The sequence below is a fragment of the Carcharhinus amblyrhynchos genome, chromosome 30 (assembly GCF_965287045.1).
Source record: "Carcharhinus amblyrhynchos chromosome 30, sCarAmb.v2.hapA, whole genome shotgun sequence".
Taxonomy (NCBI): domain Eukaryota; kingdom Metazoa; phylum Chordata; class Chondrichthyes; order Carcharhiniformes; family Carcharhinidae; genus Carcharhinus; species Carcharhinus amblyrhynchos.
The window spans coordinates 25,765,547-25,789,242 of NC_137353.1; the positions used below are offsets into that span (position 1 = coordinate 25,765,547).

At 43.9% G+C, this 23,696-nt stretch overlaps 1 protein-coding gene across 2 annotated transcripts in view; it reads right to left on the reverse strand.

Moving 5' to 3' along the window:
* The window catches only part of LOC145360297 (rho guanine nucleotide exchange factor 10-like protein), a 200,192-nt gene that overhangs the window by 159,576 nt on the left and 16,920 nt on the right, over window positions 1-23,696 (reverse strand). The window lies entirely within an intron of this gene.

The window sequence follows — 23,696 nt, forward strand, 5'->3', positions numbered from 1 at the left end:
AATGGGATTAGAATAGATAGGTGTTAGATGGCTGGCGCACTCATTGATGGGCCAAAGGGCCTTTGTCTTTGCTGTAAAATTCTCTGGATGGGATTTTCTGGCCGCATTCGCCCCCAAGGCCGGAAAATCCCACCCAAGGTCAACGGACCTTTTCATGATCTGTGTCCCACACACTAAGATTCCCCCGACGAGCGGGACAAGAAAGTTTCGCCCTATGACTCTAGATTTGCTCTGAGATGTCTCTTTACAAAGACGAAAGTCTTACTTTTTCTTCAGAATTCTCACCTCTCAAACTCAGGACTAGTCTCATTGTTACCCTTTGCATTGTAAGAAATTGCATTAAATTGCATAATTAAGGACGCCGTGCACCCCAGACATTCTCTCTTCCACCTTCATCCGTCATGAAGAAGTCTGAGCTCACAAGCCAACCGACTCAAGAACAGCTTCTTCCCTGTTGCTGTCAGACTTTTGAATGGATTTACCTTGCATTTCTCTACACTCTAGCTATGATGGTGACACTACATTCTGCACTCTCTCCTTTCCTTCTCTATGAACAGTATGCTTTGTCTGTATAGAGCACAAGAAACAATACTTTTCACTGTATACTAATACATGTGGCAATAATAAATCAATTCAAAATCAAATCAAATCGCTGCTATTATGCGACTGTTACATCACAGTGAGCAGAACTGTATGCAGCACTCCAGCTGAAGCCTGCGTAAGAGCAACCTTTAGCGTGACTTGCGGACATTCTTCAGGTAATATAACATAACATTTTATTTGCTTTGTTTAATGCTGCCTGACGCTGTTTAGACACATCAGCCAATGCCACAAGATTTCTTTTGGTTTCTCCCGCAAGCAATTCATTACTGATACTCATTTAAGCATTAATTGGTGTTATCCAGAAAATAAATGATGTTCTTCCGCAAGGTAAACTCCCATTATATTCTTTCTAAGAAAGGTTTCTCAATTCCTGGACTTGTGCCCTTTCAAGAACTGGGTTTTTGTTGTTTAAATGTGGCACAGGTACATCAATAAAATCTACTCCCTTTATGTGTAATCAGGTGTAACAACCCTTTCTTCCTCTGTCCAGTATAACCAAACAGCCCTATATAGCCACACACACGCACATAAGCAGGTTGACAGGCTAGAGTTGCAAATTGCCCCGTATCATCCTGGGGTTTCCAGGAATGACAGGCTAACTCCTCAGACATGGCCACAGACAACCCAGGAGGAAATTCATCAGATAGACAAATGAATTTGGGCCTTTCTCCAATTTCATTATTCAACAGTTATAAAATTACTGGAGGTGGGTAAAAAAGGATGTTTGAGTGATAGTTAAGATCTCTCGCATTGATAAGGCAGAGTTGGTCTGCTTTCCAATGAGTACTTTGCAGCGATGAATACATCGGATGCACTGATGAAGGGTGCATGTGGAGGCAGAGCAGTTTGCATATCGTGGCATCCAAGTGTCCCATCATCGAACAGCTGAACATAGTATGATGAAACCTTCCTGAATATGTCTAATCACAATTGGAAACCCTAGTACGCACACATATTGGGCCGTGCCATGGAAAATGGCTAGGGTTGCAGGGATAGAGCGGGGGAAAGAGCCTGGATAAGATAATCTATCAGAGAGTCAGTGCAGACTCGATGGGCTGAATGGCCTCTTCTGTACTGTGGTGATTCTGTGATTCTATGCAACAACAATATTCAGCCCAGCTTAAGGTTTGCGATCCAATTTTGCTGAAAGCTACTCCCAATGTACTCAAAGATGTCAGTATCTAAGTCTACCCAATACAATTACATCCATTCAAACACAAATACCTACAAAGGTTCAACCAATTCCAACATAATACACAAAAGCAAATATGGCAGTCCAGCAACCCCAGAGGCAGGAGAGGGTCAGGGAGAGGCGGAACTTAAATATAGAGAACATTTCCCAACATGTCACACATGCACCCACTAGCTTTATTTTTTACAGCATTGGATATTGTGGTGTCTTGAGTGTCCCACTGTCAGGAGACTAAATTTAATTACCATTTTTAAATTAGGCACCCACAATCGAACTTTAAAATTCACTGCTGCTGCATGGGTTTCTTCAAGGATCAAGAGAAGAAGGAATGCTTTCCTCGGCTCCTCCACAAAGCCTTCAGCCTCTCGTCTGCCGATCGCAGTTTTTCTCCCCTTCGCTGATCACCAACCCCTTCCTCCTCCATCACAAACCCCGATTACTGATTCACCGCCCCCCCCCTCCCCACCAGCCCACAACCACCCAATTTCTAGGCGCTTTCCTCAAGGTTCCCCAGCCATTTGTCAAGGAGGAGGCAGAACAAAACATAGATAATGTTGTCTTGCCATTCATTAAGTTTGCCAGGATCTGCATAGTCTTTCCAAGTTCTTCAGACACTGATTCCTCCTATAAAGATTGAGCCAATTGAGGGGGACATGGTGGCACAGTGATCAGCACTGTTGCCTCACAGTGCCAGGGACCCGGGTCCATTTCTGACCTTGGGTGACTGTCTTATGGAGTTTGCACATTCTCCCCATGCCTATGTAGGTTTCTCCAGGTGGTCAGATTTTTTTCCCATATTCCAAAGTTGTGCGAGTTAGGTTACTCCTTAGTGTCAGGGGGATTAGCAGAATAAATACAGGAGGTTTGGGGATAGGGTGGGGTTATGGGGTTAAGGTGGGATTGCTGTCGGTGCAAACTCAATAGGCCAAATGACCTCCTTCTGGACTGTAGGGATTCAATAATTGTATGTCACAGCGACTACAACACATGCAAATACATCTTTGCCCATTCGTTACGTTAAGTACTATTAAAATATGTGTGAACAAGTCAATGCCTTCCTTCTATAACACAATTCAACACACTGGAAAATAAGTTTCCTAATAAAGGAAATCTATTCGAGAAACATTGCATTTCTGTCCCAGCTGGTTCAGACAGTTGAGTGAGTGAAGTAGGCAGCCAAGGAAGGCTGCGGGTTTGATTCTCTGTGCAAAATTAGCAGGCCTCCATAAAATAATTTGCAGGGGCATGACACACATGCTCTGCATCCATGGAGGGAAAGAGAGGGGAAGCTTCTTAATCACTCTTCAGTACCATCCTATCAGGAAACAGATGTTAGATGGCACACCTTAATCTGCCTTGGCTGCGATAGCCACAGGAAACCACAAGCTGGCTCAAAGACAGGGCATCAAGTGGGCAAGGTGCTGGAGGGAATTTGGCTCCTATGGAATGATACTCTGCCTTCAGGGAGGCAGGAGAGGAGAAAATGGTCAAGAAGGAGGGGAAAATACTAGGCAGATATGGGGCGTCACAGTGGCACAATGGTTAGCACTGCTACCTCACAACGCCAGGGACCTGGGTTTGATTCCTGGCTTGGGTCACTGCCTGTATGCATTCTCCCCATGTCTGCATGGGTTTCCTCCGGTTTCCTCCCATAGTCCGAAAGACTGTGCTAAATTCTCCCTCAGTGTACCTGAACAGTGTGGCAACTAGGGGATTTTCATTGTACCTTTATTATAAGCCTACTTGTGGCACTAATAAATAAACTTCTAAAACTCAAATAAATATACCCCATTTACTGACAGTAACAAGTTAAAAGAAACAAGATAGTTATCACTGGATTACAGAACCAGCACCCACAAAATCACTTTCCTGTATTGATAAAAGACAATAAATGCTGATATGTGAAAGTTTAATTCAGTGCTTACGTTGTCTTTAGTCAGAGGAAAGCTTTCATGATTGGAGGTTGAACGTCTCATGGAAACTCTACACTTTTTAAAACAAGAAAATTCCCCTCCGACAGATAAATCTTCCATTCGCTTCACTGTCCCCAGCTGGCCGTCACTAAGGTTTGCTTTTTGTTATTTTTCAGTAACTGGAAGATTAATCAAAAGCAGGTGGTCTTGGCCAATCTCTTCCTAGAGAACGTTTACACCCTTAAAGCTGATGATGAGCTCTTAGAGGAAGTCAACGATCAGCCAATAGGCAATTTCCAGCCCAGATTTTTCCAGACCACAATTTCCTCGCTCTGTAAACAAGTATATCAGAGACAGCCGAGGAATGTGACGCTGGGAACCTCTTACTAATAACGTACAGCCTCACAGCTCTGACTGGGTATTCCAGCAATCGTTTTGGAAAAAAACATTTCAGAGCTAAATAATCCCCAGCGTTTGACTTTGCTACCATTTCCCCATTTTAATCTGATGTTTTTAAGTTTCCTTTGTATTTTGATTTTGTTTGGGCTGTTCCCCTTTCTTTTGGGAAGCTGTCCCTTTTTTTCCTGATTTAACTTGAGTTTGTTTATTTGGTTTGACCTTAAAAGAGGCCATTTCCCTCTCTGTCCAACCTGACATTTTTCTCTCCTCTGTTTTTCAAAGCACCTACAGGCACGATGTGCACTGACCACCTCAGCCCAAGTGGTCATTCTCTGTGCCAGAGCCTAATCAGGGTCACTGGCTGTTCCACTGCACAATGTGGAGCTGAATTCTGACCTTGTTTTTAATAGCGATCACTGGATTTGATTTGATTGATTTGAAATGTCATTTATCAGTGTCACAAGTAAGTTTACATTAACACTGCAATGAAGTTCCTGTGAAAATCCCCCCAGTCACCACACTCAGGCGCCTGTTCGGGTACACTCAGGGAGAATTTAGCACAGCCAATGCACCCAACCAGCATCTCTTTCGGACTTGTGGGAGGAAAGCGGAGTACCCAGAGGAAACCCAGACACGGGGAGAACATGCAGACTCTGCACAGCCAGTGACCCAAGCTGGGAACTGAACCTGGGGCCCTGGCGCTGAGAGGTAGCAGTGCTAACCACTATGCCACCACGCCAATTAATTGTCAGATGTATTGGGATATAGTGAAAAGTACTGTTGTGTGCGTGCTATACAGACAAAGCATACCACTCATAGACTTCATAGAGGAGAAGAAAAGGAGAAAGTGCAGAGTAAAATAGAAAGAATCGTAGAAATGTTCAAACATAGCTAGGATATAGAGAAAGATCAGCTTAATACAAACCAGGTCCATTCAAAACTCTTGATGTCAGCAGGGAAGAAGCTGTTCTTGAGTCGGTCAGTATGTGACCTCAAGACTTTTGTATCTTTTTCACAACGGAAGATGGTGGAAGAGAGTAGGTCTGGGGTGCTTGGGGTCCTTGATTATGCTGGATGCTTTTCAGAAGCAGTGGGAAGTGCAAACAGTCAATGAATGGCACTCTGGAGCTGTAACCCTGCCCAATTTATCCCTCTCCAAGGATTAAGACCAAGTAAAGCTGCTCTATCCCGGTTAACTCAACAGATATTGGGAAATCAGTTCTAAGGCCTTCTTGATCTTTATGGTTTAACATTACTTTCGGTTGTTAACAACTAAACCATTGGATTTTCCTTCTTGATTGTATGTGGAGAGTCCTCTACAGATGTGGATGATAAAGCTCTGCAATTAAATTTAATAATTAACTGCACTGAAAATGGGAATGTAAAAACAGATTTGACTTGGCAGCAGTCCGTGTGCTGCTTTAGAAAGTAGTTAAGAACAATCCTTCAGATTAGGGAGAGATATTAGACTTTCAATGATGATTAAGTGTTCACTCATGAAAATATTGTGAGTTAACTCCTGTTCTCTGCTCAGTAGCAGTGCCACTGCAGTTAATCACTATATTTGTCCTTCGCACCCTCGGCAAAAATAATTGCGCAGTCTCAAATGGGCACTGCTGCCATCCCCCACTGCCTAGACTCACAAGCAAAAAAATAACATGGGCACTTGGGCAAGGTAGAGGAAACATGGCATCAGGAATGTGAAGCATATTGAGGGCGATGGGGAGAGGGATGCATGGAGGCAGGCAGGGGAGAAGGATCATTCGTGTATGAATCACTTGTGTATACTTTACACTCACGAAATAAACTATTTAAACTTCCATCACTAATACCAAGTCTTGGATATAATACACCATACTGAAGTGCTTGCTGATAACAGGTATTAGAACTTCTGTCTTTGTCTATCGTAAGCCCTTCTTCTTGGCATTAGAATTTGCATTTTTTTAGGCACTCCACAACATCTTGTTCTGACAGCAGTTTGCAGATTTCCATCAAAATATTGTCCTGAAGTAGGGAATGGGAAGTTGTGGTGACAAATTCCCCGATTTCCCTTCCCTCCCCATTAGAAACTGTCTCATCTTTATTCATCCCTCTTCCCATATTACAGCAGAGAAGACAAGGCTCATTTCTCAACTGAGCACTTTCCAGTCTTTTAAGTTAAAGTTTATTTATTAGTCAGAAGTAAAGTTTACATTAACGCTGCAGCAAAGTTACTGTGAAATTCCCCTAGTCGCCAAATTCCAGTGCCTGATCGGGTCAAAGCATCTAACCAGCATGTCTTTCTGACTGTGGGAGGAAACCAGAGCACCCAAGGAAACCCACACAGACATGGGGAGAACATGCAGACTCTGCACAGGCAGTGACTCAAGCCGGGAATTGAACCCGGGTCTCTGGCGCTGTGAGGCAGCTGTGCTAACCACTGAGTCACCCCAACACTGGAGTCAACAGTTTTGGAATCAAAACTCTCCCAATTTCTTTCATTCTTCTTTGCTGGTTTGATTTTGGACATGATGTGGAGATGCTGGTGTTGGACTGAAGTAAACACAGTAAGAAGTCTCACAACACCAGGTTAAAGTCCAACAGGTTTATTTGTCCATCAGAACTCCCGACTCACCTGATGAAGGAGCAGCGCTCTGAAAGCTAGTGGTGTCTGTTACCAAATTGACCTGTTGGACTTTAACCTGGTGTTGTGAGACTTCTTACTTGATTTTGAGCAGCAGCTATTCAGGATCCTGCCATTCACACCTCCTCTAGACCTATCCTTTGCATCTTTACTTGTCCCGTTCCCATTCCCTTTGGCTTTTGCACCATGAAAGTTGGGCTGGGATTTCCCAGACCACCCCTCATGGCGGGTTCCCCCAGCACAGATGTGATGAACCGTTCGAATCTCATTAACTTCAGCAGGACCGGAAGATCTCACTGGCGAGGCAGGTCAGAAATTTCCGTCCTTTGTCATCTCATCTCACCTGTCCTCCACCCAATTACAGACCTCCCCTTCTGTTCTTTATCCCACCCATTCCCCCTTCCACTTGCTCAAAACCTATTTCAACCTTTTCCCAGTTTTGACAGTCGATAACAAATTCAATATGTTTTGTCCATTTCTCTCTACCGCAGATTCTGTCAGACTTGCTGAATATCTCCAGCATTTTTGGTTTTTTATTTATTTTTCTTCACACTTCCTACTTTATTCTTCGAAAAGCAATCCTAAATCTATGTGCCTCATTAACTATTCATGAACCACTGAAAGCAATCCTGCACAAAGTCATCACAGAATCACAGAGATTACAGTACTGAAACAAGTCACTTGGTTACTCAAGTCTGTACTGGTGTTTTTCTTCATACAAGCGATAGTTAATCCTCCCCTCTTGTATCTTTGCCCATATTTTCAATGTTACTCATTTTTAAGCCACCACCTATATATAAAAATCAGAGAACCATAGAATCGCTACAGTGCAAAAGGAAGCCATTTGGCCCATCGAGCCTGCACCGACAACAATCCCATCCAGACGCTATCCCCATTACTCCATATATTTACCCTGCTAATTCCCCTGATACTAAGGGACAATTTAGCTTGGCCAATCAACCTCACTTGCACATCTTTGGACTGTGGGAGGAAACCGGAACACCCGAAGGAGACCCATGTAGATACTGGGAGAACATGCAGACTCCACACAGATAGGGACCCAAGGCCAGAATTGAACCCGGATTCCTGGCACTGTGAGTCAGCAGTGCCACTGTGCTGCCCTAAGTTCCCTTTAATAGAATATACATTTATACACCACCCCCTACAGCAGCAATTGAACGTTTTACCTTACTGAAGCAGAATTTCCTCAATCCTCTGCCTTTTTGCATGAAAAAATATATTGTCCATTTAACTGGACATATTTAATTAAAACCATTCTAACATAAAAGGTGGAAATATCTCTCAGGTGGATGATTTCCCCCATCGTCTCAATTTGATATGATCTATGATTCTTGAAAATTTGAAGCACTTGTCTAGTATGTCAACTAGTTTATTCCAAACATCCCAGATAGCTTGCTTTTCTGGGTCTTTATCTTATTCTGAATCATAGTCATAGATTCACAGCCATAGAGGTTTACATGGCAATAGGCTCTTCAGCCCAACTTGTTCATGCCATCCTTTTTTAAACCACTAAGCTAGTCCCAATTGCCTGTATTAAGGCCCATATCCTTCTCTACCCAGCTTATCCTATGTAACTGTCTAAATGTTTCTACAGGACAAAATTGTACCCAGCTTGACTACTACCTCTGGCAGCTCGTTCCAGACACTCACCACCTTCTGGACCCTTTTGTATCTCTCTCCTCTCACCTTAAACCTATGCCCTCTTGTTTTAGGCTCCCCTATCTTTGGGAAAATATGTTGACTATCTAGCTGATCTAATGCCCCTCGAATCCAACATCATAATTTGAATATTACTGAAAAGAGAGGCACATTGTTGAATGTTTCAAACATGTCTCCTGCAGTACAAATTGTTAACGCGCAAATAAGTGCGGTGTGCAGGAATGGGACGGCCGTAGTTATGGGGGATTTCAATCTGCATATTGATTGGTTGACCCATGTTGGACGCGGGGGGCTCGAGGAAGAGTTCTTGGAATCCTGCCAGGATAGTTTCCTCGAACAGTGTGTGTTGGAGCCGACGAGGGAGCGAGCTATCTTGGATCTGGTGCTATGTAATGAAGCGGGTAGAATTAGGGACCTTGTGGTGAAGGATCCTCTTGGGGAGAGTGATCATTGTATGGTGGAGTTTCTGGTGCAGATGGAGGAGGAGAAAGTGGGTTCCCGGGCACGCGTCCTTTGTTTGAATAGAGGGGAGTACGGTAGGATGAGAGAAGAATTGGCGAATGTGGACTGGGAGAGCGCGTTGGAGGGAGGGTCTGTTGAGGAGCAGTGGAGGAACTTTAAGGAGATCTTTCTTGGTGCTCAACGGAAATTTATTCCGATGGTCAAAAAGGATAGTAGGAGGAGAGGTAATAAGCCGTGGATAACGAAGGAGGTGAAGGAAAGTGTTAAACTAAAAGCGGAGGAATTTAGAGTAGCTAAGAGTAGTGGGCGAGAAGAGGATTGGGAGAGGTTTAAATGTCAACAAAGATTGACAAAGAAGTTGATAAGGAAGGGTAAGAGAAACTATGAAGCTGGGCTAGCGCTTAATATAAAAAAGGATAGCAAGAGTTTTTATAAATATATAAAAAGGAAGGGGCTGGCTAGGGTGAATGTTGGTCCTTTAGAGGATGAGAAAGGGGACCTAGTGGTAGGGGATGGGGATATGGCTAAGGCATTGAATAACTTTTTTGTTTCTGTCTTCACGGAGGAGGACGTGAATAATTTGCCGGGTGTTAGCGATGGAAAGGTGATAGGACTGGAGGGTCTTAATGACATTACTGTTACTAGAAAGGCGGTGCTCGACAGACTGGAGGGGTTGATTGTGGACAAGTCCCCAGGACCGGATGGAATGCATCCGAGGGTTCTGAAAGAAATGGCGGAGGTGATAGTGGATGCCTTGGTGGTTATTTTCCAAACGTCGCTGGATTCCGGGGAAGTGCCGGAAGATTGGAAAACGGCTAATGTTATGCCGTTGTTTAAGAAGGGTGCCAGGCAAAAGGCGGGGAATTATAGGCCGGTTAGTTTAACGTCTGTGGTAGGTAAAATGTTAGAATCTGTCATTAAGGAGGAAATTGCGAGGCATCTTGAAGGGAATTGCTTGATAGAGCAGACGCAGCACGGTTTCATTAAAGGGAAGTCGTGTCTGACAAATTTACTGGCGTTCTATGAGGATGTGTCTAGGGCGGTGGATAGAGGACAGCCGGTGGATGTGTTCTTTCTAGATTTTCAGAAGGCGTTTGACAAAGTGCCTCACAAGAGGTTATTGCAGAAGGTCGAGGGACATGGAGTTGGGGGTAGGGTGTTAGCGTGGATAGAGGATTGGTTGTCAAATAGGAGGCAGAGAGTGGGGGTCAACGGGTGCTATTCGGATTGGCGGATGGTGACTAGTGGAGTGCCCCAGGGGTCGGTGCTGGGGCCTCAGCTTTTTACCATTTATATAGATGATCTGGAGGAGGGAACCGAGTGTAGAGTGTCGAAATTTGCTGATGACACCAAGATTGGGGGAACGGCAAATTGTGCGGAGGGTGTGGAGAGTCTGCAGAAGGATCTAGATAGGCTGGGCGAATGGGCCAGGAAATGGCAAATGGAATTTAATGTTGGCAAGTGTGAGGTGGTCCACTTTGGTAGGAAGAATGGTAGGAAGGACTATTACTTAAGGGGCGAAAAACTGCAGCAGGCGACGGTGCAGAGGGACCTCGGGGTCCTTGTGCATGAGTCGCAAAAACCCAGCTTGCAGGTGCAGCAGGTGGTCAGGAAGGCGAATGGGATGCTGGCCTTCATAGCGAGGGGGATTGAATATAAAAGTAGGGAGGTCTTGCTGCAGCTGTATAGGGCATTGGTGAGGCCGCAACTGGAGTACTGTGTGCATTTTTGGGCGCCGCACCTGCGCAAAGATATTTTGGCCTTGGAGGGAGTGCAGAGGAGGTTTACTAGGCTGATACCGGAGTTGAGGGGGTTGAGCTATGAGGAGAGGCTGAATAAACTGGGCTTGTACTCGTTAGAGTTTAGAAGAATGAGAGGAGATCTCATTGAGACGTATAAGATGATGAATGGGATGGGTAGGATAGAGGTGGAAAGACTCTTCCCGCTCAAAAAAGACAATAGGACTAGGGGGCACAGCCTCAAGATAAAAGGGGGGCGGTTTAGAACGGAGTTGAGGAGGAACTTCTTCACTCAAAGGGTGGTGAATCTCTGGAATTCTCTGCCCGTTGAAGTGGTGGAGGCTGCCTCGCTAAATATTTTTAATTCGCGGGTTGATGGGTTTTTGATAGGAGAGGGGATTAAGGGTTATGGGGAGAGGGCGGGAAAGTGGAACTGAGCAGCGACAGATCAGCCATGATCTTATTGAATGGCGGGGCAGGCTCGAAGGGCTGGATGGCCTACTCCTGCTCCTATTTCTTATGTTCTTATGTTCTGATCCTTTGAAGTTTGGCATTCTTTCATTTGTCCTGATGCGTGCAAGAAGAAAACCTTCGGCAACATGTTTCAGTTTTCAACAATATTCAAGATCACAATCTAAATCCTTTCCTGGTCAAATAGGAAAAATAAATGTAAATTTTTCCAGGACTTTATCAAACACCCACAAAAAAGATATTGGGTGCAATCTTATCCCCTGTTCATGCAAGCCCACACTGCAGCGAAGACGGAGAATTTAGCAACAAGCCAAATCTCCGTTCACTACAGCAGGATGGGAAAATCCCACTGGCGTGGATAGTCAGAAATCCCAGCAGTTAAATGTCACCCTGCTTATCCTTACAGATCAGAGGGACCCCATTCAGTGCTGCGTTAGCTGGGGTAGCCTGAGGGGAGCTGTAGGGTCACAACAACGGGCCTCAGTGCCACATAAACAGCAAGAGTACAATTCTGCCGGGGTCCCCGCTCCTGATCACTAGCTGTTGAGTAGTTTGTGAATGCTAGGGTGAAGATTAACTGTCACATTCCCTTGTTGGAATCATCTCACACCACACACAAAGAATATCTGAAGAAATCTACACTAGTGGGAGTCAGCAATTTCAGGGGAGAGAAAAAAATGATTGATATACTTTTGTTATTCCCTATGTGTGTGCATTGATTAAATTATCAAAGCAGTTTCCCGATGAACTTTGAAAAAATGCAGGAAAATCCTTGTAGACTTTTGCTGGTGTACTATTGCAGCCACCCTGACAAATAAGGTTGTGTGTTACATCAGACATCAGTGGGTCCTAACCATACTCCAACTGTTTTCAGTTGAATTGGGCTACCCTGTGTCAAGATTCTAGATAAATAAAGAATCCCACTGTTCTCTGGAACACAAGTAATGTCTTTTTATTTGCATGAAACTATGTTGCATACAAGGCTAATCCAATAGTTCCCATGACTTCATGCAGAGAAATGTGTTGGCCTATTGTTTACACAGATCTTCTCTGCGGGGCCAGATGTGATATTTACTGACCCCATATTGTGATCATCTCCCACTCATCTCCAACTCCGGACTTCTTCTCCGGAAGCTACTAGTTAATGCCTACCTACTCTCCTATATCTCATATAGATATGGTGGCACAGTGGTTAGCACTGCTGCCTCACAATGCCAGGGACCCAGGTTCAATTCCGGCCTCGGGTCGCTGCGTGAAGTTTGCACCTTCTCTCCGTGTCTGCATGGGTTTCCTCCCAAAGATGTGCAGCTTAGGTTGAATGGCCATGCTAAATTGACCCTAGTGTCAGGATATCAATAGGGTAAATATCTGGGGTCTGGGTGGGGTTGTTGTTGGTGCAGACTCAAGGGGCTGAATGGCCTTCTTCTACACTGTGTGGATTCTTTGAAATAATATCTAAGGCAACAGCCTTAATGTGAAATTCAAGTTTGCGTTATCAGTAATATTCATCAAGAGTAGTAGCGATCTTTTTTTCTGGTCCTTATCCAAGGGTAATGCTGAGGGCAATAGTGGTGAACCTCCACTGTCCCAGCTAACACTGCAGAAGCACTGACCAGGCCTTGATTGTGGCGGTTTCCTGGACTGGATGGTTCATGGCACACGGAACAATGCATTTGCCAATGAAGCCATTAAAGCAGCCGTACCAAAGGCCTTCCCAGTGCATGCTGCTTGTTTGGATTATTTGTTTGTGTCTGGTGATGGGAGGTCAAAAACAATGGCGCAGAGTTTTCTGAAAACGTAACAACGATGAACAATGTAAACCAGCCACATGCCAATCAGCCAGTGACTAGTGGTGGTGAAGGAATACTCCCCGAACTGTGAATTGCCAAAAGTTGCTGAGTGATTTGCACCACTCTGCCATTAACTTCATGAAAATGGTAGCAAAACCTTGCAGGATTTTCATGGCTGCTACATTAATTATTACCTGTCCATTAAATTGGTCAGAGAAAGATAAGCCTCGTAAATAGACAGCATTAGCATCCTTTTAACAACTTGATAACTGTTTATGATTGCCAACCTCTCTTGCTCAGAAAATGCACAATTAAAGAAGTGTGGATTCTCATTCCTTCGAGTTTGTGAATTGTTGTAGGAGCACTTTAAGATTTCATTTTTTAAAGAATGTTTCCTTTCCGACTTTTTCTGTCTTTTTAAATTCAGTCTTTCTAATCCTCACTTTATTTGTCTTCCTGATATTGAATTCATCCTCCTAATTTGCCCTACAAATCAGTCCTTCCTTTCAGAATCCTTTAATAGCATCAATTAAGGAGATGCACACGATGCTCAATTGTTCACCAAGGTTCCAAATGTCCTAGCCACACCGTTATCAGTTTGTACTATGATACGGTGACTTTAAGAAATATATATCCTGTTTCCTGTCAGGGTATGTTTAAAATTCAGCTCTTTTTTGCAGGATGATGCTTTGTCTGGGAAATCCTTCAAATTAGTAGCTGGGAGGAAACAATAACTACTCATTTTAGACATAGAGTGTTTGTTTAAGCAGAACTAATGCATTTGTATTTACTCAGATTCCCCTGGGGTTTCAGAATAGAGTTTTGATTTGATCAGTTGATAGGGACAGAGTCATGTGTTTACTGGGACCAGTTTTATTTTCATTTTAAAACACAAGCAGTTGTTGCCTGAGGAAAGCAATGGGTGGGATTTTACGACCAGAAATTCCCATCTGAGATCAACAGATTCCCATTGTTGGACTCTTGCCAGTGCCAATTCTGTGGCGGGCGAGGTGGTAGAGTTCCAGCCAATGTCTCTCTGTCTCTGTCTCTCCAAAGGCTTTCTGAAAGCTCCAAACCTGGTAAACTAAGTTAAAGCCAGTATGACTGGGTTTTGGTAACTAACTTTAAAGAGAGATTTATCTCTACAAGAGAAATATTGCTTGATTGGAACTAATAATGAAAAGTTAGCAGTTGAGACTTATATCTTGTTATGTTTAAGTGTTGTTCTTGTTAAAGCTTAAGCTAATTCATTCATTATAAGTAAACTCTGTTGTTAAATAAAGTTTGCCGAGATTAAAGAGTCATACTACCTATAATTCTATGAAGCTTCCCAGTGTGTCAGTAGAATCGCGCCTGGAGTGCAACACCTTATCCTCACACTAATGCCAAAATAGAAAATTGTTGGCATCTAGTCTGACTTCATAGAATTATTTAATGGTCACGCATCACAGATTCCTCCCCAATTAGACGGTGATCTTGACTCAATTATTGAAATTCTAGGCCAGCTAAGCCATACACAGGGAAAGGTTCCCAATCTGGATCAAAGTTACCTGAATTCAATCACAGCAACTGGTAAAAGTGCTACAGTTGATCTCAGTACTTCAGGGAGAAAGAAAGAGTCAGCCATGGTCCCTGTTCCTGCTTTTAATGAATGATACTCTATAGTGGTACCCACAACCAGGCTCAGGCATGATAACCCCCAACAATCCAGGAGCTTGTTGAAATCCAGGGCCTATACTGAAAAGTAGACAATAGGGGTGATTGGTGCCTTTGGATCCTAAGCCAAACATGAAGAGGCACTCCCTCAGGAGGGGAGGGTCAAACCAACAAATAAACTCACTCATTATTCATACCACATGTACTAACAGAAACTGTACTTGAAATTCAGCAGACTCCCATCAGAATTTTGATGGACGATCAGTAGAACCCCACAGGATTTCTAAACCACTATCTTTAATCTACTCAGAGTGTGGTATACCTTTCATATTAACCTTTTGACGCAGGTACCAAGAATGTGCCAACAAATTGTTATATTTGGCTAATAAGCCAAAAGCATTTCAAGTACATAAGAACATAAGAACATAAGAAATAGGAGCAGGAGTAGGCCATCTGGCCCTTCGAGCCTGCCCCGCCATTCAATAAGATCATGGCTGATCTGTCGTGGCTCAGTTCCACTTTCCGGCCCTCTCCCCATAACCCTTAATCCCCTCTCTTATCAAAAACCCATCAACCCGCTTCTTGAAAATATTTAGCGAGGCAGCCTCCACCACTTCAACGGGTAGAGAATTCCAGAGATTCACCACCCTTTGAGTGAAGAAGTTCCTCCTCAACTCCATTCTAAAACGCCCCCCCTTTATCTTGAGGCTGTGCCCCCTAGTCCTACTGTCTTTTTTCAGTGGGAAGAGTCTCTCCACCTCTATCCTATCCATCCCATTCATCATCTTATACGTCTCAATGAGATTTCCCCTCATTCTTCTAAACTCCAACGAGTACAAGCCTAGTTTATTCAGCCTCTCCTCATAGTTCAACCCCCTCAACTCCGGTATCAGCCTAGTAAACCTCCTCTGCACTCCCTCCAAGGCCAAAATATCTTTGCGCAGGTGCGGCGCCCAAAACTGCACACAGTCCTCCAGCTGCGGCCTCACCAATGCCCTATACAGCTGCAGCAAGACCTCCCTACTTTTATATTCAATCCCCCTCGCTATGAAGGCCAGCATCCCATTCGCCTTCCTGACCACCTGCTGCACCTGCAAGCTGGGTTTTTGCGACTCATGCACAAGGACCCCGAGGTCCCTCTGCACCGTCGCCTGCTGCAGTTTTTCGCCACGTAAGTAATAGTCCTTCCTACCATTCTTCCTACCAAAGTGGACCACCTCACACTTGCCAACATTAAATTCCATTTGCCATTTCCTGGCCCATTCGCCCAGCCTATCTAGATCCTTCTGCAGACTCTCCACACCCTCCGCACAATTTGCCGTTCCCCCAATCTTGGTGTCATCCGCAAATTTTGACACCCTACACTCGGTTCCCTCCTCCAGATCATCTATATAAATGGTAAAAAGCTGAGGCCCCAGCACCGACCCCTGGGGCACTCCACTAGTCACCAACCGCCAATCCGAATAGCACCCGTTGACCCCCACTCTCTGCCTCCTATTTGACAACCAATCCTCTATCCACGCTAACACCCTACCCCCAACTCCAAGTCCCCTGACCTTCTGCAATAACCTCTTATGAGGTACTTTGTCAAACACCTTCTGAAAATCCAGAAAGACCACATCCACTGGCTCTCCTCTATCGACCGCCCTAGACACATCCTCATAGAACTCCAGTAAATTTGTCAGACACGACTTCCCTTTAATGAAACCGTGCTGCGTCTGCTCTATCAAGCAATTGCCTTCAAGATGCCTCGCAATTTCCTCCTTAATGACGGATTCTAGCATTTTACCTACCACAGACGTTAAACTAACTGGCCTATAATTCCCTGCCTTTTGCCTGGCACCCTTCTTAAACAACGGCGTAACATTAGCCGTTTTCCAATCTTCCGGCACTTCCCCGGAATCCAGCGACGTCTGGAAAATGACCACCAATGCATCCACTATAACCTCCACCATTTCTTTCAGAACCCTCGGATGCATTCCATCCGGTCCTGGGGACTTGTCCACAATCAGCCCCTCCAGTCTGTCGAGCACCGCCTCTCTAGTAACAGTAGTGTCATTAAGACCCTCCAGTCCTACCACCTTTCCATCGCTAACACCCGGCAAATTATGTCAACAAAGATTGACAAAGAAGTTGATAAAGGAGGGTAGGAGAAACTATGAAGCTGGGCTAGTGCTTAATATAAAAAAGGTTGGCAAGAGTTTTTATAAATATATAAAAAGGAAGAGGCTGGCTAGGGTGAACGTTGGTCCTTTAGAGGATGAGAAAGGGGACCTAGTGGTAGGGGATGGGGATATGGCTAAGGTATTGAATAACTTTTTTGTTTCTGTCTTCACGGAGGAGGACGTGAATAATTAATTTATGGGTACATTTTTTGAGACATGTAATAAAGAATTGTATCAATCCAAGTCTTTTTCTGTTACTGTAAAAATGTGTTTGGTTCGAAATACCCTTTGGCTGGCAGCAATTACCAAAGATTTGGTGCTGCCTCCTCGCAGGGATAAACCTGAATTCCTGTTGTGTCGGGATCGATGTTGTAACAAGAGCTGCAAAACACATCAGAGTTCTTGGAATGTCTGTGCCTGATGTGAAGTCCAGCTTTACTCCTGCCTTTCCAAATAGCACTCATTCTGCTGTTTCAGAAGCCAAGCAGATGAATGCAATGCCAAGCTTTTGACTATGGAGACTGCAACTGGATGAAATCTTTTCTCAGCAGGCAGATTAACAAGGGGTCAGCCGAGGCTCAGTGGTCACGCTGTCTCCCAGTGAGAAGATTCAGGTTCGGGTCCCACTCCAGAGACCTGAGCACCAAATCTAGCCAGACACTTCACAGCAGTACTGAGGGAATGCCTCACTGTCAGAGGATGCAACATTAAACTCAGGTGTCATCTGTCCTCTCAGATGAATATAAATAATTTCACGGTACTACATCATAAAACCACAGGGGAGCTTTCCCTGAAATTTAGGCCAATGTTGATGTCAGCAACCAAGATCGCTAAGCACTTTATCCAGTCAATTTCACCTTCAGGTTTCTGGAACTCTGCTGTCCATGAATTATAAGCCACATTTCCGATATTACAACAATGGTGACACTTCACAAACTATTTCATTGGTTGTGGAGTATTTGTGGTGACTTAAGATGCTGAAAGATGCTTTATAGAGATGATATAAATATGAAAGACGTATGAAAATATGAAAGCTATATTAATATGAGAGATGCTATATAGGGTGGCTCGGTGGCACAGTGGTTAGCCTCACAGTGCCACGGACTCGGATTCAACTCCTGGCTTGGGTCACCATCTGTGTCAAGTCTGCACATTCTCCCCATGTCGGTGTGGGTTTCCTCCAAGTACTCCGCTCTCCTCCTACAGTCCAATAGATGCTCTGGTTAGGTGCATTGGCTGTGCTAAATTCTTCCTCAGTGCGCCCGAACAGGCGCCAGAATGTGGCAGTTAGGGGATTTTCACAGTAACTACATTGTAGTGTTAATGTGAGCCAATCTGTGACTAATAAATAAACTTTAAACATCAACTTTTCAAATGCAACTATTTTTTTCCCTGTCAGGTGAAGCTATAAACCTTGAATTATAAGTGTAATCGAATGGATAAACATTCCACAACCATAGTTGGGCAATAACCAAGAGCAGTGGGACTTCTGCCCAATTGTTGATACAAATCTCTTCCTGTTTTCAGCGCACATACTTTCCACAGTGTTAATGGGATCTGCAAGCTTGGCAAATGCATTGCCATAATTTGCCACATTGCTCAATATGATGAGAGCTACAAAAATAAATCGACCCAGAAAAGCTTTACGTTTTGAAGTGGACAGCCCACGTATGTGTGCACTATTTTCTCTCAAAATGACATCTGCTTCAGACAAGCTTACGAGTGTTTAAATGTGTCACGTTACCAGGGCTTTGACTATTTTCCACAAAGGGATTCTGGTCTAGTCTGTATTAAATTGTTATTTAAATCTTTCGATAAGATGGGAACATGAATTAAATCCGCATGAACCAGCTGGTGAAACACTGCTTCCCACTTTCGTCTGTGATATGAAGCACTCGTTTTAGAGATTCTAGTGCCTCTATGAACCCAATAGGCTGAATTTTCATCTGAGCCTGGGAAAACCCAACTTTTCTACTTCCATTGGCTCCCAAAAGCCAAAGAGGACCCCGGTGACTATGCAAGGAATTTCTGGTCATTTTACTTGAGTCAGGTCCATAGTCCATTCTGCAAGCTGCGACAGAGTATACGAGGAGCGTCGGTGCAGAGGCAGGTGCGTTAGAGGACTCTCTACACAGCAGCCCAATTCCTAACATTATTTAAAAACCTCATCGCCCCCACCTGCCAACTCACATTCACTGATTTCATCATATTACATCTCACACTCCTCATTCTTACTCTGCCTCCAAGCCACCTTACATTTCCCATGCCACCCCATGACCACTCACATTCCACATGCAACACATGCTTCCTCACACTCCCCGTGCAACCCTTGTTCATTTATTTCCCATGCCACCTCTCTGCCCCCAATGTTATCTCACATTCCCCTGCAACCCCTGCCCACTCATTTCCCATGCCATCTCTATGTCCCCAATGCTACCTCACATTCCCTAAGCCACCTCTAAATAAATGTCCCCTGTTTATCCTCTATTACCATTTACCTAGTAGGCACTATGTACAGTCCATAGGAGCCATACAAGTGGAATGGAAGTTATTTTAAAACCATTGGAAAACTATTAAACCTCTAACAATTGAAGCAAATCCTGAGTTCAAACTCACTATCAGACGGAAAAACTCCAAGGGGCAAAAAGCAGTTGTAATCTTTTAAGTACCTATTAAGTTTGTAAAGAAACAAGAAACCACATAAAAGACATGTTCTGTTTTGATAGACTTGTAAAAGTTTCAATAGTTCTTTGTTCAATTAGGTCACCTGCTGAGTTGGTGCTCTTGAACCCCAGCCAAGCATTCATAATGGGACAGCAATCATAACAAATCTTTCCAGTTCCACTAACAGAACAGATATCCATTTCCACTTCAAAACAGAGTAACTTTCAATCAATGAAAGGGAAACAAATGCAGACTATTTGTTTTATCTTCGGAAACAATGTTCTTTTTAACCAGTCAGATTGGCTAATACAACTAAATTAAAGCACAACAATGTAACAGCCGTTTTTGAGCTTACTTTAATACATTACAATATTTTCTCCATTGGAAAAGTACTGTAATGCATATGAACAATTTTGGAAGAGTCAAGTAACCTTTGCAGGTCAGGTCCCTACGATAGATCAGTGTATTAATTCACATCTATATTAAAGTACATCACTTAATAGTGATGCTTGAAGTGTGAAAAAATTTTACTTAACTTCCAAAATGTTCCCAATTTCTCAGCAGGTTTTCCCTTTTCTTCATAAAGCCTCAAACCTGGTGTGCCTTTAATGGCCTTCCAAAACCTACGCCACCAGACAAAAATGGTATGTATGAGGAAATCAAATTTTCATCCTCTATTTAAAATGGGGAGCCCAACTTCAGCAAGGGCAGGTACCTTTGGCACACAAAGTGTTCCTGACTCGCAAAAAGGCCAGAGAAAAATGGCATAGGGTCAGGAAAGTGGAGGAAAACTGGATTTCCTCCAAAAAGAAACGCGATGTGGGACGATTTGCTCACAAAAACGCATCTCCTCACCCGGACAGAAATTTGGCTCTGTACATTCCAATGGCTATTTTCAATAAAATTCAGTAGAAGGCAACTTTCAGGTCTGGCTGGCAGCCCAGCGAGCCAATCTATGAACAGAATGAGCCAGGGAGTTTTAGAGATCAGACTCTAAGTGCATGGATGGGAAAGGATTAGAGGGATATGGGCCAAATGCTAGCAATTGGGACTAGCTGGGAGGGCACCATGGTCAGCACGGACCCGATGGGCCAAAGGTCCTGCTTCCATGCTGTATGATTCTATGGGTGGGATTCTGGAGCCACACATGCCTCAAATTCGGAGAATCCCGCCGTGGTCAATGGACCTCTGCATGGTCTGCCCCCTAGCCCACTGCAGTTCCCGTGGTGGGCGGGGCGGGGTGGGAGAATCCCCCCTTCTGACTCTAGGCTGACTTCCGATCTGGCTAAGAAATGAACACAGAGAGATGGGGTTTGGAAAATCACATGCTGAAGGCTGATACAGGGTGAGCATGCTCTCTTTGAGCTTAGTGAGGATTCAGCTCAGGGAAATTATTAGCCAGAGTATTATATTTAGCCAGTTAACTGGGACAGTGTGGCAGGTTTCCTCATATTTCATGTTAAGAAAAATCTTAAGAATTTGTTGAAATTCATTGTATTCGTGACCACATTTTTTCAAACTTTCTGCAAAACAAAAACAGCTTGTTGATTTATATTTGGCCTTGTCCTCACTAAACTATCCTTCATTGCACCCTCCTGGAGATTAGAGAAGTACATGTGGGCAACACATGAGAATTCAGCATTCAGGGGATTTCCAGCCTCAAGTGAGTAGGTATTTACAGAGAAGACAAGAGCAGGAGGAGGCTATTTGGCCCTTTGAGCCAGCTCCGCCATTCATCACGATCGTAGCTGATCGTCCAACTGAATAGCTTAATCCTGCTTTCTCCCCATAACCTTTGATCCCATTCATCCCGAATGCTATATCTAGCCATCTCTTGAATATAGTCAATGTTTTGGCATCAACAACTTCCTGTGGTAATGGATTCCACAAGCTCACCACTCTTTGGGCGAAGAAATGTTTCCTCACCTCTATCCTAAATGGTCTACCCTGAATCCTCAGATTGTGACCTCTGGTTCTGGACTCCCCCCACCATCGGGAACACCCTCCCTGCATCTCCCCTGTCGAGTCCTGTTAGAATTTTCTAAGTCTCTATGAGATTACCCCTCCCCCCAATTCATCTGAACTCCAGTGAAAGTAATCCTAACCTAGTCAATCTCTTCTCATACATCAGTCCTGCCATCCCCTGGTGATCAGTCTGGTAAACCTTCGCTGCACTCCCTCAAGAACAAGAACATCCTTCCTCAGAATAGGAGACCAAAACTGCACACACTATTCTAGGTGTGGCCTCACCAAGGCCTTGTATAATTGCAACAACACATCCCCGCTCCTGTACTCAAAACCTCTCGCAATGAAGGCCAACATACCATTTGCCTTTTTTACCACCTGCTGCACCTGCATGCTTACCTTCAGTGACTGGTGCACAAGGACACCCCGGTCCCACTGCACACTCTCCTCTCCCAAGTTACAGCTATTCAGGTAGTAACCTGCCTTCTTGTTTTTGCTTCCAAATTGAATAACCTCACATTTATCCAAATTATACTACCTCTGCCATTGATTTGCCCATTCACCCAACCTGTCCAGGTCATTCTGAAGGATCTCTGCATCTTGTCACAATTTACCGTCCCACCCAACTTGGTATCATGCATATATGCATGCGCTCACATGCACGCACATGTGTACACATACAAACACCCACGCTACACACGGAAGTGTACACATATACACACACACACACCCCTTCACTTTATCAATAAGCATTTCATTAAATCAGTTCCAGAAGTCCAGAGCACTTGTTTCAATACACTCCATTATTTCCTCAAGGAACTCTATTCAATTTATCATCAATGTTCTCCTGCATCTTGGGGAGTAATGCAATATAATGAAATTTGGAAGTACTCTTCATTGGAGACGGTAATGAATCAGCTGGACTTGCCAAATAATGCAGTCAACACCTGTCTGATCTATATCTAACATATATATATATATATGCCGCTACAAGAAGCGTACTATAGCTAATCCCTACAATGCCCTAGAAGGAGCTGAACATTTGAGATCACTGATAGTGTGGCTCATGAGATCGAGGTTACCTTCTTACAGCACAATGCATAATGCAGAATGCTGAATCTCTCCGTGGAAATAGATATTTGACCAATAACCAATTAGTTCTACTCTGCAGTCTGAAACTCTGGCCCTCTCTTTGGACTCCTTCATCCTCTCCCATCAAAGCAATGAGAGAAGAGTAGTGATGCCAATAATTACTTTCAAGCTAATTGCAGTCAGAATGTTGGTTATTATTCATCCAGACTATGTGGGCATCACTTCCTGAGCCAGCATTCATTGCCCATCCTTAATTGCCCTTGAACTGAGTGACTTGCTCAGCTATTTAACCACATTGCTGTGAGTCTGGATCCACATGTAGTCCCTAAAAGACACTGGTGACCCAGAGGGGTTTTTAATGACAATGGTTTCATTGTCATCGTTAGGCTTTGGAGCAGTTTGGCAAAGCCTAGCTTCAAGTAATCTTTCCTGTCGAGGCCTTTCACTTCTACAGCTATAAAGTGTATCCTCAGCACACAGGAAGTAACTCCATTGATCTCTTTCCCTGTGGTCAATGTGTACTTCATTTGAATTTAATTCCAGAGTCATATTGAGACTCGCATACATTCTGTCCAAGCATGAAGGAATGATGACAATCCATCATAAGAAGGGATTTGACACAAGTACATTAGTAGGGAAGTGACAATTTATAAAATGTTGTAATCATTAACCATCTCTCCCAACAACCCCACTCCCCCCCCCCTTTCTATTCTTACATTTTATAATTTTAAAAAGAAACATTCATTAAGGAGTAAATTTCCAATTGGTCCATTCCAGAAAAACCATGATTGGAAAAACTGTTTGCTTGTGACCCAAATTAAATAGTGGCTCTTAAACATCTCCAAGATTGTGGAATCCTGATAAGGGTGGCAAATGTCTTTATAATAGGGTACCATCATATGGGACGGCACGGTGACACGGTGGTTAGCACTGCTGACTCACAGCACTAGCGAACCAGGTTCAATTCCTGGCTTGGATGATTTGACTGTCTGTGAGGAGTCTGCATATTCTCCCTGTGTCTGCATGGGTTTCGTCCGGTTTCCTCCCACAGTCCAGAAGTCATGCTGCTTAGAGTGCATTGACCGTGCTAAATTTTCGCTCAGTGTATCCGAACAGGCGTTGGAGTGTGGCGACTAAGGGATTTTCACAGTAACTTCATTGCAGTGTTAATATAAGTGTACTTGTGACACTAATAAATAAACTTAAACTTACTCAGGAAGCAGGGTCGCAGCGTAAATGGGGAACACATCCATTACCTACCCCTAAGCATGTTTCTAACTAT